This window comes from Myotis davidii, unplaced genomic scaffold, assembly GCF_000327345.1.
Source record: "Myotis davidii unplaced genomic scaffold, ASM32734v1 scaffold162, whole genome shotgun sequence".
Classification (NCBI taxonomy): Eukaryota; Metazoa; Chordata; class Mammalia; order Chiroptera; family Vespertilionidae; genus Myotis; species Myotis davidii.
Window position 1 is genome coordinate 2,625,355 of NW_006300036.1, and position 6,667 is coordinate 2,632,021.

Here is a 6,667-nt window from a genome sequence, read left to right on the forward strand (position 1 = left end):
GCTTCATCAAATAAAAATGTAAATATGCTGCATCTCATTTGTGCTTGAAGACACTTTATTTAATTTTTTTTTTTTCTGAAGGGGAATGAGTCTGGCTATATCATTATTATCAGCAACGGGGGAAGTAATAGCCTAACGAGTCAGTGTAAGCCACGGAGGGGAACTAAGCTTCTACATTCTGGAAATACGGTCTACTTTAGAATGAGAATTTTTTCCGAACTTAAAAAAGAACATGATAGTTGTGTGGATATATAGAGTCGATGACAACCGTCTTGACTGACTTTATTTTACCATATATCAAATGACTTACCCTAATAGTATTTTACAAAGCGGTGTTGACATACTCTTTTTAAGTGAGTGTATAGAAGATGATTGCTGGATTTTTACCTATTTATTTAAATCTGCTATTCTTTGGTTTTGGAGAATAGTAAGACAAAGCTCCAGATAGTCACAAGTTAATTAGACTGTGCTAAACTTTATTCCCTCTGATTTGGTGGAAAATATTATATTGCATCTGCAACAGTAGCCAGAAGTAAAGCAAAGAATCATGCTAGCTAAGTCAAACATACTATTAATTAAATAATACAGCAAGGAAGAAATCTTTCTGTAAGGCTTTCAAAGAAAACAATTATAAATTGCAGTCAGAAATTAGTTTGCATTTCTTTAGGTGTCAACATCACTTTTCTTAATTGCTCTTCTTGGTCTCCTTTAAAAAGAAGCATTTCATACATTTCAAAATTGGGCTCTTTTTCCTGGTTGTGGACTGAAATTTTGTATTTAAAATAAGTAGATTTTTTAGAACAACAGTTTGAGCGAATCAGTACAATGTGTCTACTGCCATTGTTATAAACCTAACCCTCTCCTACCACTCCCACCCCACCACCACAGCTTGCTTATTTATTTACATATTTATTTATTTATTTCCAAAATTATTCTCAATAAAGGGTTGGGGAGGGGAGTAGTGAAAACCACAAGCTCTCTTCTGTCACTGGGTGTTTTACATTTTCTTTTTGTACAGACATCTGCCCAAAATACTAACTGTTCAATTCATTAAAATGTTTTATCCATAACGCCTTTCACATGAAGGGGATCGCTAGTCAACCTTCAAGAACTAAGGAGAAAGCCTGAAATACATGACTGACTGCTATATTCAAAACCAGAATGATTCCATGGCATCTATGGCTATTGGAGGGTGTATAGTGCACACACAATGAACTCTTGCTATAAAGCAAGGAAGACAGACTGTTTTATTGGAAAGAAAAAAAAGAGTGAGAGAGAGTTAAGATTGACCTCTAAGAGAAAATGTTCCTAACTAAATACTTTCTTTTTATGTGTGCTAGAATGACTGTCCTCCATAGCTCAGCAGATGAAATCTGCTCATGCTAATAGAAGGGAGAGCTTTAAACATCACCTCTCAAAGTATGAGAATAATGAAACTAGCATTTCTCATCTACACTATAATCAAGAGTTTGAAAATCTTTTTCACAATAACTATGAAAGTGATTCATACAAATTTCTCAAAATCTCAAAGGTCCCACCACAGTAATTAAAGGTGTAACTTTTACACTTACTTTGCTATTCATGTCTCTGGAGGCTAATTTAGGGTACTTTTTACACAAGAATATTAATTTATTTCTTTGTGCTGCATCTTACAAGATTTAAAGTTAACATCTAGGGTGTCCTTGCTTTCAAATGTAGATTTTGCCTTTCTAACTTTTGCTAGCTAGAAGAGTGGTGCATTTAATATATTCACACTCCAATACACACTATTTTCACACAACCCCATTCATGCCTAGCACTCACAATTATAAAGCTTACAGACACAGACACTATCTCATCATCTCTAGATTTTCAAGTGGCCCAGATTTGAAATAGCTTTCCCTTTCAGAAACCTTAAAAATCTTGAGATTGTCATCTTGAATTCAAAAACATTGACTGTTATTTACCTGTTTGAAATCAGTACATAGGATTACTCACATATCTGGCTTTTTGGGATATCTAATTAAATCACATTATATCTATGTTAACTGGATACAAACTCAACAGTAAGAGATTACAAAAGGAAAACAGTGGTTAAAATTAACCCAAGACCCTTCTGAGTGCTAGTTAACTCATTTCAGCCAACACTCTTACCGATTGCTTCCTGAGTGCTGAGAAGTGCCTGCTTCCTGGAGGATTTTGTTGTCTTCTGAAGCCTCCCTTTTGGCCCCCAGATCCCAAGTAACCTACTTAGCATATCCCCTTTGCATGTAAAAAGGGATGTACACTGTAACCTGAGGCCAGGCCCACCTTAATTAACATTTCAAATCAGAGACTCTAAGCAGATATTTTACAGAAGTACAAAAAGGAAAAGACACTGGCAGAGTAGGATAAAGCCAAGCCTATGGAGGCCTAATTTACTGAGCATTATTAAACAAAGATTTCCTGAAGAGACAGCAAAGAGAGAAATGGATTTCTACACAGAGTAATGAGAATTAAGAAACCAAGCGCCAAGTCTTTTAAAATGGGAATAGCTGTGCCTGATCTTATCCTCCTAAATGGGTTAGACCACAGTAAGAAACTAGACAAGCACTTTATGGGGGCTTCTTCTGGTGGTTTGGATACATAATGGTTCTCCTTACCCCTAAAAACCCTTTTAAATCCTTTGAGTTCTTAAGGTATTTGTCTACTGCTGCTTTTTACTACATACCAACAGGACACTTGGAATTATTGAGTGGACTGAATCAGTGCAGATATGCTAATTGGACCAATCAGGTCCCCAAGTTTATTTGTTTGTTTGTTTAAATTTGACCACCTTATTCTGTGATTCTATTTGTCTGGCGCTATTCTAGGATCCATTAAGCTGTGGTAGTCCTTGGGTGATCATAGACAAACTAAATAGGATGAAAATACTAAGTATAATTAATGAATACAGCTCATTACCATGCGAACAAAATCAATCAAATGTACATTATTTTTTCTTTGGTATAACATATGTTTTGGAGGCAGGTGGAGTATAAATTATACATAAATAAGTAAATAAAATACTTGTCCCTGCAGAATTAAACCTACTTAATGTTTCAATCCCAGTATGGTGTGCCTACAGTCATAAACCCAGTCACCACCCAGGAGAATAGCCATGGAAATAGGTTTTAATTATTCAGTTCCTATAAAAAATTTAGTTGCCCCAAAGTATCTCCATTCCATAATCCTATAACGATGACTCTAACAATCTATGTAGATTTTTAACCAATGTCAAAATTCTAAACATACTAGAATCCCAATGCTTGGATTTGTACACTGGTAGGGGGCGTGGCCTGCAGGGATCGGCAGCCATAGGAGAGCCTCTCATCTTGATTAGCCGAGCTGTGAGAGTGCACTGACCACCAGGGGGGCAGCTCCTGCATTGAGCATCTGCTCCCTGGTGGTCAGTGTGCATCATAGAGACTGTTCAAAGGTCATCCTGGTCATTCCGCTGTTTGGTCGCTTGGCTTTTATATATATATAGACTAGAGGCCCAATGCACAAAGATTCATGCAATAATGGGCCTTCCTTCCCCTGGCTGCTGGCACCACCTTCGCTCCAGCCCAGAGTTGCCTTTCTGCCTTCCCACACTGCCCAGAGGCCCGGAGCAGCTGTGGTGGTGCAGAACACCTACGTCCCACTCCACCCCCAGCCACTTGGTGCCTGCATATGCAAATTAACCTGCCATCTTTGTTGGGTTAATTTGCATACTCAATCCTGATTGGCTGGTGGGCGTTGTGAAAGTATGGCCAATTTGCATCTTTCTCTTTTATTAGTGTAGATAATATCTTCAATTGTCATCAACTCCCAAGATGAAAGCGATAGTGTTTCTGTTCACACAATTATAGTGACAACACCAATACTTATTCATGATCTTTGTTGTTATGCTGGGATCTAATAATTTAAGAGAATCATTGGGCCAGTTGGGGCAGTTGAATTAGCTTCAACTCAACTTCTGCAGTAACAGGAACAGGCATATTTCTGTCAAAAGCAAAATGTATATTCTTCCACCTTTGTACCTAGCAGCGGTAACAGGATATCCAGCCCCCGTAGAACAGGTGAGGCAAGATAGTAGAACTAGAAATTATTTTCCCCAGGTTACCAAGGTAAAAGAAGAGCAAGACTCCAGGCATGATGCACACCTGGAACATGTACTTTTTGCCTTTCTGGTACCTGTGACAGACCATCAGTTGATCACAATCTTTTCTGAATTAGTTACACACAGCCACAAAATTCTTAAGCCAGTCAGTGTTTCTCAAATTCCAGACAGTTACACATACCATAATTTTGTCATATTTATTTCTCCCAATACTAAATGAAAGTTATTTACTTAGTATTTTTCTTTCAATCGACACTTAATTGTGTTCAATAAGGAAAATATATATTCCTCTATAATACCCATAGTTTTTCTACTATATGTTAAGCAATTATTAAAATACAAAATGATAATCTATATGCCATCTAAATACCAAAAGTGGAAGGGGAAATAGTGCTCTATATAATGATCAATTAAGGAGGCCAGATATGAGAAAATTCATTTGTTTTCTTTATTCTAGAAAACATATCCACGGGGGGGGGGAGGGGGGGGTTGTGTGTGAAATATTTCACACTTAAATTTAAATTCGGTAAACAAATATTTATTGTTTTTCATCTCTATATCTGAAGACGAAATGGACAGGAATGGTTGCCAGATCCTAGAAAGAGCCTAGATAAGTTATGGTTATCAGAGGGAAACAATGGGCCCAAGGTAACACAGCAGAGGGAATCAAGCCTCAAAACTCCATCCTCACTCTCCTTTTAATTATATGGCAGGGTATGCCCTCAGCAGAAGCCAGCAGAAAGCCATGACAAGAAAGCCCATTGATATAGTTCATATAGATCAGTTTCCAGGATATAGGGGCAGGGTTATAGGGCTATGAGAGAATCCGCAAGGCAAATGATAGATATAGGGGCTAGAGATAGAATGTGTGATATTACACAGAGCTTGTCATTTTGTGGGTAGGCAGAGGAATAAACAAGCACCCTGAAGCAGGTGCTCACATGGCGAATGAAAATGAGCAACAAAGTAACATAGGAAACTCAAGAAATCTTCCCCAGTAGGTCAAATCTAAAGGAAATCATCCTTGAGACATAGGTGTTACCCAGCTCAAGGAGGGAGATAGGCATGAGATATTTTCCAGAAGGACAAAGATCACATTATAGTACAGAAACTGAACCATATTTAGTATCACTGGGCAGACTGTGAAGGAAAGGAGAGAGGCACAGGTTATAAAGAAAGCTGAAGAGAAAATCAGGAGTATAAAGAAGTTTAAATCTCATTCTTAAGTATATATAATCCTGAGGGCAGCTGGGGGTTACTGAAGAGGGAAAGTAAAATTGTCATATTTATGTTTTGGAATAATGTCTTAGTGAAATAGAACCTATAACTGGCATCAAGAACAATTAAAAGCCTAGTGTTTAATAAAATAAGTGGCACTAGTATGCAGAAGTGTAATCGTTCCAGTGGAGTGTTAACAACAGGTTTGGATGATTTGTGGAGAATGAGAGAGCAAGAATGACTCCTCACCTCTCTTAGCACAAACGTCACCAAATCAATTAGGCTTTGGGACAGATAAAAATATTCATTTAAAAAGTTAATTACATGTGGCTTCTACATATGGAATCCTTTTTCCAATTTACCTTTCATGAGAAAATTGGAGATGGAGGCTGAGGTGGGTGGCAGGGAGAACTAATTTGAAAGTATAACAAAAAATCAGTCTTTAAATGTTTATAAAAATATTTAAAATTGTTTAGAGAGGAAAAAAGTAGCTAGAAAAATGTATAATATTTTGATACAATACTATAAGTATATATCAATAGGTTGGGTCATACAAGAAACACAAATGAGTTCTTTTTCATAGTTGTAATAATTCTTGCAATGGGGGTAAATATAGAACCATTCAAGTTAATCCAAACAATATTTAAAATAAATCACTAAATAACACAGCAAGTTAGAGATTATTTCTATGTTTGATGGTAAAAATAACTAGAGGATAACAGAAGCTATACCATTTATAAAACGTTCATTCTCTTTTGCTGAATAAGACAATCATGTTAGATGTGTTGATTCTACAACTTCAAGGGAGAAAGCTGCCATCTTTTAGAAGTAAACAAGTTACTCTTTGTAGAAAGGAGGATTAGATATAGGAAAAACACAGAAATTGATTTAAAATGTAGCAAAGAGTAAAGAAGTTAAGATTACTTCCATAGTACTGCTGTATCCTATCTAATAAAAGAGAAACATGGTAATTGGCGTACAACCACTACCCTTCCCATTGGCTAATCAGCGAGATAAGCAAATTAACTGCCAGCCAAGATGGCGGGCGGCAGCCAGGCAGGTTGAAACTGACATGAGGCATGCTTGCTTCAGTGACAGAGGAAACCAACATCCCCCGCCGGCCTTGCAGGCCTCTGAGCCAGCAGTTTGAAACATTTTAACAAATATAGAAGCTAAAAAAAACCCCAGAAACCAGCTTTCAGAGAGCTGGGATCTAAGAGCTGGAGTTGATACAGAGTTTCGATTATAGAACCAAAACAAACCAGATACCTGCTTTCAGGAGCGGAGGCCTAAGACGTGGAGCCTCAAAGCTAAATCTAGCCCAGAATAAAAAAGAAAAAAAAAAAA